The following is a 9,958-nucleotide window of genomic DNA, read 5'->3' as shown; positions in this document are numbered from 1 at the left end:
GTCACACTGTTATGAAGGGTTAAGTCACACTGTTATGAAGGGTTAAGTCACACTGTTATGAAGGGTTGAGTCACACTGTTATGAAGGGTTGAGTCACAATGTTATGAAGGGTTAAGTCACACTTATGAAGGGTTAAGTCACACTTATGAAGGGTTAAGTCACACTGTTATGAAGGGTTAAGTCACACTTATGAAGGGTTAACTCACACTGTTATGAAGGGTTAAGTCACACTGTTATGAAGGGTTAAGTCACTGTTATGAAGGGTTAAGTCACACTGTTATAAAGGGTTAAGTCACATTAGTATTGTATAAGAGAGTTGAGAGACGACGCTACGCTTTCTATTTGCTCCTGCAGCAGACTGATAATCTTCCTCTGTCCATCCACCACCTGGGTGTTGAAGTAAATCACTATCCTGAGAGACACAGAGAGACAGTATGAAAACACACAACCTTCTCTTTTACAGAGATACTGACAGAAATGATCAAAGCAACCTGAAGGAACTTAGTTTGTGTCAAATCCCTCAAGCTATCATCGTAACAGAGTTTCTCCACCATGTAGTTGTGAGCTCAGTCAGTTAGTCAGTCAGACAGACTCTCTCTATGTGTGTCTTTACACCGTCTGTCTGTCTGTCTGTCTGTCTGTCTGTCTGTCTGTCTCTGTCTGTCTGTCTGTTCGTCTGCCCGTCTGTCTGTCTGTCTGTCGTCTGTCTGTCTGTCTGTCGTCGTCTGTCGGGTTCGTCGTCGGCCCGTCGTCGTCTGTCTGTCGGCCTGTCTGTCGGTCTGTCTGGCTGTCTGTTCGTTCGTCGGCTGTCTGTCTGTGTGCAACTCACAGGAAGATCCCAGCAGCGAGAACAGAAACAGAGGGTTCTCCACTATGTAGCTGAGCCCAGGCTAACCAGGCCAGGTTAGGGTTGTGTGTCTCCAGCTCCTTCACCCACAGCTTCCCCTGACTGAACATAGTGGACAGGCTGCGGAACGGACCGCATGACTCAGACGGACGGATACTGGAGGGAGAGAGATTGATATACTACCTTATCTATGTGGATAATGTATATTGACTGGAACATAGTGACAGATACTGGAGGGAGAGAGATTGGATATACTACCTTATCTATGTGGATAATGTATATTGACTGGAACATAGTGGACAATACTGAGGGAGAGAGATTGATATACTACCTTATCTATGTGGATAATGTATATTGCAGGTGTGTGTGTGTTCAACATCTTCAGTGTGTGTTCAACATCTCCAGTGTGTGTTCAACATCTTCAGTGTGTGTTCAACATCTTCAGTGTGTGTTCAACATCTCCAGTGTGTGTGTTCATCTTCAGTGTGTGTTCAACATCTTCAGTGTGTGTTCAACATCTTCAGTGTGTGTTCAACATCTTCAGTGTGTGTTCAACATCTTCAGTGTGTGTTCAACATCTTCAGTGTGTGTTCAACATCTTCAGTGTGTGTTCAACATCTTCAGTGTGTGTTCAACATCTTCAGTGTGTGTTCAACATCTTCAGTGTGTGTTCAACATCTCCAGTGTGTGTTCAACATCTCCAGTGTGTGTTCAACATCTTCAGTGTGTGTTCAACATCTTCAGTGTGTGTTCAACATCTTCAGTGTGTGTTCAACATCTCCAGTATGTGTGTTACTGATATCTGTCCATCTCTCCTTACCTCCACATGGTGTAGCTGACACAAACAGCAGCCCCCAGGAAGGAAGGGCAGCAGAGGAGAGTGATGAAGATGGTGCTCATCTGACTGGCCCTATAGGGCTTCCTAGGGGACTGGCAGTTCATCATCACACTAGTCTGGTGGGGGACACACACAGAGAGAGAGAGAGAGTACTGTCAGGATATGGTCAGAGAACAGTTTGTGAGTCAAGACAAGGTTAAAGGTAATTTGACATTCAGTTGAAGTTGGATAGTAATTAGTCTACATAGTCCAGTTACCAGTATGATCATGGCACATTGATAATAACAGAGGAGAACCTACCTGCTTCATGTAGAAGAGAAGCAGTAGTTTGATGATCTGTACAGCAGGAAGCAGAGGAGTGAACAACACCCCCAACCTAAACAACACAGACATGATACAACATCACTACAACATCACTACAACACAGACATGATACAACATCACTACAACATCACTACAACCTCCACAACACAGACATGATACAACATCACTACAACACAGACATGATACAACATCACTACAACATCAACATCACAACACAGACATACAACCTCAACACAGACAACACAGACATGATACAACATCACTACAACACAGACATGATACAACATCACTACAACATCACTACAACACAGACATGATACAACATCACTACAACATCACTACAACCTCCACAACACAGACATGATACAACATCACTACAACACAGACATGATACAACATCACTACAACATCACTACAACCTCCACAACACAGACATGATACAACATCACTACAACCTCCACAACACAGACATGATACAACATCACTACAACATCACTACAACCTCCACAACACAGACATGATACAACATCACTACAACATCACTACAACCTCCACAACACAGACATGATACAACATCACTACAGGGTTTAGACTAGGTGCAGGGTTTAGACTAGGTGCAGGGTTTAGACTAGGTGCAGGGTTGAGGCTAGGTACAGACATGAGGTAGGTACAGGGTTTAGGCTAGGTGCAGGGTTGAGGCTAGGTGCAGGGTTTAGACTAGGTGCAGGGTTTAGACTAGGTACAGGGTTGAGGCTAGACTGTACAGGTTGAGGCTAGGTGCAGGGGTTGAGGCTAGGTGCAGGGTTGAGCTGCAGGGTTTAGACTAGGTGCAGGGTTGAGACTAGGTGCAGGGTTTAGACTAGGTACAGGGTTGAGCTGCAGGTTGAGGCTAGGTGCAGGGTTTAGACTAGGTGCAGGGTTTAGACTAGGTGCAGGGTTTAGACTAGGTGCAGGGTTGAGGCTAGGTGCAGGGTTTAGACTAGGTGCAGGGTTTAGACTAGGTGCAGGGTTTAGACTAGGTGCAGGGTTTAGACTAGGTGCAGGGTTGAGGCTAGGTGCAGGGTTTAGACTAGGTGCAGGGTTTAGACTAGGTGCAGGGTTTAGGCTAGGTGCAGGGTTTAGACTAGGTGCAGGGTTGAGGCTAGGTGCAGGGTTTAGACTAGGTGCAGGGTTGAGGCTAGGTGCAGGGTTGAGGCTAGGTGCAGGGTTTAGACTAGGTGCAGGGTTTAGGCTAGGTGCAGGGTTGAGGCTAGGTGCAGGGTTTAGACTAGGTGCAGGGTTTAGACTAGGTGCAGGGTTTAGACTAGGTGCAGGGTTGAGGCTAGGTGCAGGGTTGAGGCTAGGTGCAGGGTTGAGGCTAGGTGCAGGGTTTAGGCTAGGTGCAGGGTTGAGGCTAGGTGCAGGGTTGAGGCTAGGTGCAGGGTTGAGACTAGGTGCAGGGTTTAGGCTAGGTGCAGGGTTGAGGCTAGGCAGGGTTTAGGCTAGGTGCAGGGTTTAGACTAGGTGCAGGGTTTAGACTAGGTGCAGGGTTTAGACTAGGTGCAGGGTTGAGGCTAGGTGCAGGGTTGAGGCTAGGTGCAGGGTTTAGACTAGGTGCAGGGTTGAGGCTAGGTGCAGGGTTGAGGCTAGGTGCAGGGTTTAGACTAGGTGCAGGGTTGAGGCTAGGTGCAGGGTTGAGGCTAGGTGCAGGGTTGAGGCTAGGTGCAGGGTTTAGACTAGGTGCAGGGTTTAGACTAGGTGCAGGGTTTAGACTAGGTGCAGGGTTGAGGCTAGGTGCAGGGTTGAGGCTAGGTGCAGGGTTGAGGCTAGGTGCAGGGTTGAGGCTAGGTGCAGGGTTGAGGCTAGGTGCAGGGTTTAGACTAGGTGCAGGGTTGAGGCTAGGTGCAGGGTTGAGGCTAGGTGCAGGGTTTAGACTAGGTGCAGGGTTTAGACTAGGTGCAGGGGTTAGACTAGGTGCAGGGTTGAGGCTAGGTGCAGGGTTTAGACTAGGTGCAGGGTTTAGACTAGGTACAGGGTTGAGGCTAGGTGCAGGGGTTGAGACTAGTTGCAGGGTTTAGGCTAGGTGCAGGGTTGAGGCTAGGTGCAGGGTTTAGACTAGGTGCAGGGTTTAGACTAGGTGCAGGGTTTAGACTAGGTGCAGGGTTTAGACTAGGTGCAGGGTTTAGACTAGCTGCAGGGTTTAGACTAGGTGCAGGACCAGGGTTAGAGTTTATACCAGGCCAGAGTCTGTCCGTAGATGAGTTCCAACACGTTCCTGGAGATGTCAAACACAGGCTTTCTTTTCCTCTTCAACACCCTGAGAAAACAACCTGCAGGGGGAGAGAGAGAGAGAGGACCAGAGAGTTAGAGAGAGAGAGGAGAGAGAGAGAGAGAGAGAGAGAGAGAGAGAGACGTTCCTGGAGAGAGAGAAACACAGAGCTTTCTTTTCCTCTTCAAGACTCTGAGAGAGAGAGAGAGAGGGGAGAGAGAGAGAGAGAGAGAGAGAGAGAGAGAGAGAGAGAGAGAGAGAGAGAGAGAGAGAGAGAGAGAGAGAGAGAGAGATAAGAAGATGAGGGATAAAGGATTGAGAATGGGAAAGAAAGCAATAGAGATTATATAGCGCGTTGAACAAGTTGCAGAGTTTATGAGCAAGAATATGAGGGAAAGAGAGAGAGACAGACAAAGAGAGAGACAGACACACACAGACAGACAACCCACCTCCAGAGGAACTCTCCAAAGAAGGTGTCCAGTATGGTAAAGATGAAGTCCATGAGGAGGAAGCGGTACAGCTCTTGTCCTACAAAACTCTCCCAGCACTGACAACAACACCACAACAAACTACATCAACAACAATAACATCAATATCAACAACACATGAGACACCAGTCATAACAGCAGCACCGATTTCATTTTCAGTACATAATGCTGTAAATGGAACGTTGGGATAGAATGGGAACATTGGGACAGAATGGGAACAGAATGGGAATGTTGGGACAGAATGGGAACAGAATGGGAATGTTGGGACAGAATGGGAACAGAATGGGAATGTTGGGACAGAATGGGAATGTTGGGACAGAAGCGGAATACTGGAACGGGAATGTTCCTCTCACCTGCAGGCCGATGCTGTGGGGGTCAGCGTTCCGGCCCAGCCAATGGAAGCACAGCACTACCAGCACGCTCACTTTCAACATCAGGTTCCTGAAACACACAAATAGAATAGATGTTTCACATGTTTAGCACACAGACACACACACACACTTCTGTCAACTAGCAAGACTCTTGATTTCCATAAACTCTCCATCAACTTCATTAAGTCTGTAGGGCGCACATCCACCCCTCTACCTGCTGATGGCGATGTATGTGTTTACGCTGGGCGAGTCATAGTGCTCCCACACACACACACACACACACACACACACACACACACACACACACACACACACACACACACACACACACACACACACACACACACACACACACAAAGTATGTGGACTGCAGGTCCACCCCCCTACCTGCTGATGGCAATGTATGTGTTTACGCTGGGCGAGTCATACTCCTCCATCCAGGCAGTAGCGTTGAAGATGCCAGGGAGCAGGAGGTTGATGAGAGACACTACGACTGGCAGGGCCAACAGACTGGCTTCCTTCAGGAGAGGGTCCTTAGTGGGAATACGAGATCTGTACTGGAGGTCCTACAGAGGGAGAGGAAGAGAGAGAGGGGGTCCTTAGTGGGAATACGAGATCTGTACTGGAGGTCCTACAGAGGGAGAGGAAGAGAGAGAGGGGGTCCTTAGTGGGAATACGAGATCTGTACTGGAGGTCCTACAGAGGGAGAGGAAGAGAGAGAGGGGGTCCTTAGTGAGAATACGAGATCTGTACTGGAGGTCCTACAGAGGGAGAGGAAGAGAGAGAGAGGGTCCTTAGTGGGAATACGAGATCTGTACTGGAGGTCCTACAGAGGGAGGGGGGGAGGAAGAGAGAGAGAGGGTCCTTAGTGGGAATACGAGATCTGTACTGGAGGTCCTACAGAGGGAGGGGGGGAGGAAGAGAGAGAGAGGGTCCTTAGTGGGAATACGAGATCTGTACTGGAGGTCCTACAGAGGGAGGGGGAGGAAGAGAGAGAGAGGGTCCTTAGTGGGAATACGAGATCTGTACTGGAGGTCCTACAGAGGGAGGGGGGGAGGAAGAGAGAGAGAGGGTCCTTAGTGGGAATACGAGATCTGTACTGGAGGTCCTACAGAGGGAGGGACAGAAGGTGAGAAGGTGTAAGATGTCAGTGGAGAATGAAAGCAATGTACAGCAGCTGAAAACGTGTCTCTTACCTTGTGCATGTACTCAGAGAAGTAGTAGAGAGCTAGAACACAGGCCACTGTACTGCCGATACAGATGAACCAGGCCAGAACATGTACCAGCACACGTCCTATTCTCTGACACGCAGTCTTCTGGACATGCTTACGACTCGTCTCCTCTAACAACTCCTACAGAGAGAGAGACATGGTTACGACTCGTCTCCTCTAACAACTCCTACACAGAGAGACATGGTTACGACTCGTCTCCTCTAACAACTCCTACACAGAGAGAGACATGGTTCTGACTCGTCTCCTCTAACAACTCCTACACAGAGAGAGACATGGTTCTGACTCGTCTCCTCTAACAACTCCTACAGAGAGAGAGACATGGTTACGACTCGTCTCCTCTAACAACTCCTACACAGAGAGAGACATGGTTCTGACTCGTCTCCTCTAACAACTCCTACACAGAGAGAGACATGGTTCTGACTCGTCTCCTCTAACAACTCCTACAGAGAGAGAGACATGGTTACGACTCGTCTCCTCTAACAACTCCTACACAGAGAGACATGGTTACGACTCGTCTCCTCTAACAACTCCTACAGAGAGAGACATGGTTACGACTCGTCTCCTCTAACAACTCCTACACACAGAGAGAGAGAGAGAGAGAGAGAGAGAGAGAGAGAGACAGAGAGAGAGACATGGTTACGACTCGTCTCCTCTAACAACTCCTACAGAGAGAGAGACATGGTTACGTGTCCCTACCCTGAGTGTGTCCCTACCCTGAGTGTGTCCCTACCCTGAGTGTGTACGTGTCCCTACCCTGTGTCCCTACCCTGAGTGTGTCCCTACCCTGAGTGTGTACGTGTCCCTACCCTGAGTGTGTACGTGTCCCTACCCTGTGTCCCTACCCTGTGTCCCTACCCTGAGTGTGTACGTGTCCCTACCCTGTGTCCCTACCCTGAGTGTGTACGTGTCCCTACCCTGAGTGTGTCCCTACCCTGAGTGTGTACGTGTCCCTACCCTGTGTCCCTACCCTGTGTCCCTACCCTGTGTGTGTACGTGTCCCTACCCTGTGTCCCTACCCTGTGTCCCTACCCTGAGTGTGTACGTGTCCCTACCCTGTGTCCCTACCCTGAGTGTGTACGTGTCCCTACCCTGAGTGTGTACGTGTCCCTACCCTGAGTGTGTCCCTACCCTGAGTGTGTACATGTCCCTACCCTGTGTCCCTACCCTGAGTGTGTCCCTACCCTGAGTGTGTCCCTACCCTGAGTGTGTCCGTGTCCCTACCCTGAGTCCCTACCCTGAGTGTGTCCCTACCCTGAGTGTGTCCCTACCCTGTGTGTGTACGTGTCCCTACCCTGAGTGTGTCCCTACCCTGAGTGTGTCCCTACCCTGTGTGTGTACGTGTCCCTACCCTGAGTGTGTCCCTACCCTGAGTGTGTACGTGTCCCTACCCTGAGTGTGTCCCTACCCTGAGTGTGTACGTGTCCCTACCCTGTGTCCCTACCCTGAGTGTGTACGTGTCCCTACCCTGAGTGTGTACGTGTCCCTACCCTGAGTGTGTCCCTACCCTGAGTGTGTACGTGTCCCTACCCTGAGTGTGTACGTGTCCCTACCCTGAGTGTGTACGTGTCCCTACCCTGAGTGTGTCCCTACCCTGAGTGTGTACGTGTCCCTACCCTGTGTCCCTACCCTGTGACCCTACCCTGTGTGTGTACGTGTCCCTACCCTGTGTCCCTACCCTGTGTCCCTACCCTGAGTGTGTACGTGTCCCTACCCTGTGTCCCTACCCTGAGTGTGTACGTGTCCCTACCCTGAGTGTGTCCCTACCCTGAGTGTGTCTGTGTCCCTACCCTGAGTGTGTCCCTACCCTGAGTGTGTACGTGTCCCTACCCTGAGTGTGTCCCTACCCTGTGTCCCTACCCTGAGTGTGTACGTGTCCCTACCCTGTGTCCCTACCCTGAGTGTGTACGTGTCCCTACCCTGTGTCCCTACCCTGAGTGTGTACGTGTCCCTACCCTGAGTGTGTCCCTACCCTGAGTGTGTACGTGTCCCTACCCTGTGTCCCTACCCTGTGTCCCTACCCTGTGTGTGTACGTGTCCCTACCCTGTGTCCCTACCCTGTGTCCCTACCCTGAGTGTGTACGTGTCCCTACCCTGTGTCCCTACCCTGAGTGTGTACGTGTCCCTACCCTGAGTGTGTACGTGTCCCTACCCTGGAGTGTGTCCCTACCCTGAGTGTGTACATGTCCCTACCCTGTGTCCCTACCCTGAGTGTGTCCCCACCCTGAGTGTGTCCCTACCCTGAGGTGTCCGTGTCCCTACCCTGAGTCCCTACTCCTGAGTGTGTCCCTACCCTGAGTGTGTCCTCACCCTGTGTGTGCACGTGTCCCTACCCTGAGTGTGTCCCTACCTCTGAGTGTGTCCCTACCTCTGTGTGTGTACGTGTCCCTACCCTGAGTGTGTCCCTACCCTGAGTGTGTACGTGTCCCTACCCTGAGGGGGTCCCTACCCTGGAGTGTGTAATGCGTGTCCCTACCCTGTGTCCCTACTCCTGAGGCACGTGTCCCCATACCCTGAGTGTGTACGTGGTCCCTACCTGAGTGTGTCCCTACTCCTGAGTGTTTGTCCCTACCCTGGAGTGTGTACGTGTCCCTACCCTGAGTGTGTGTACGTGTCCCTACCCTGAGTGTGTCCCTACCCTGAGTGTGTACGTGTCCCTACCCTGTGTCCCTACCCTGTGACCCTACCCTGTGTGTGTACGTGTCCCTACCCTGTGTCCCTACCCTGTGTCCCTACCCTGAGTGTGTACGTGTCCCTACCCTGTGTCCCTACCCTGAGTGTGTACGTGTCCCTACCCTGAGTGTGTCCCTACCCTGAGTGTGTCTGTGTCCCTACCCTGAGTGTGTCCCTACCCTGAGTGTGTACGTGTCCCTACCCTGAGTGTGTCCCTACCCTGTGTCCCTACCCTGAGTGTGTACGTGTCCCAACCCTGTGTCCCTACCCTGAGTGTGTACGTGTCCCTACCCTGAGTGTGTACGTGTCCCTACCCTGTGGCCCTACCCTGAGTGTGTACGTGTCCCTACCCTGAGTCCCTACCCTGAGTCCCTACCCTGAGTGTGTACGTGTCCCTACCCTGAGTGTGTACGTGTCCCTACCCTGAGTCCCTACCCTGAGTCCCTACCCTGAGTGTGTACGTGTCCCCACCTCCTGGAGTGTGTACGTGTCCCTACCCTGAGTGTGTACTGTCCCTACTCCTGAGTGTGTACGTGTCCCTACCCTGAGTGTACGTGTCCCTACCCTGGGAGTTGAATGCAGATGTTTTCAGACCGGAGTTTGACGGAGGTTTTCTTGATGACTTTAAAGTCCCAGAACAGAACACCTTCATCGCCAGGATACTATGTGACTTGTCTATACGGAAACTGACCGAACGACTTGGACATGCTGGGGGATGACACACACACACACACACACACACACACACACACACACACACACACACACACACACACACACACACACACACACACACACACACACACACACACACACACACACACACACACACACACACACACACACACACACACACACACACACACACACACACACACTAAGTGCTGTAGTTGAACATATCCTGAAAACACTGGTGTTCAAAACATCTGCCCCCACCACA

At 50.9% G+C, this 9,958-nt stretch overlaps 1 pseudogene; it reads right to left on the bottom strand.

The window, feature by feature from the left end:
* Window positions 1-333: 333 nt before the first annotated feature.
* LOC124029627 overlaps window positions 334-9,958 on the bottom strand; it is an 11,709-nt pseudogene continuing 2,084 nt past the window's right edge.

The sequence above is a fragment of the Oncorhynchus gorbuscha genome, unplaced genomic scaffold, assembly GCF_021184085.1.
Source record: "Oncorhynchus gorbuscha isolate QuinsamMale2020 ecotype Even-year unplaced genomic scaffold, OgorEven_v1.0 Un_scaffold_7049, whole genome shotgun sequence".
Classification (NCBI taxonomy): domain Eukaryota; kingdom Metazoa; phylum Chordata; class Actinopteri; order Salmoniformes; family Salmonidae; genus Oncorhynchus; species Oncorhynchus gorbuscha.
Note: the sequence above shows the minus strand (reverse complement) of the source record. Positions and strands in the feature narration are given on the sequence as shown.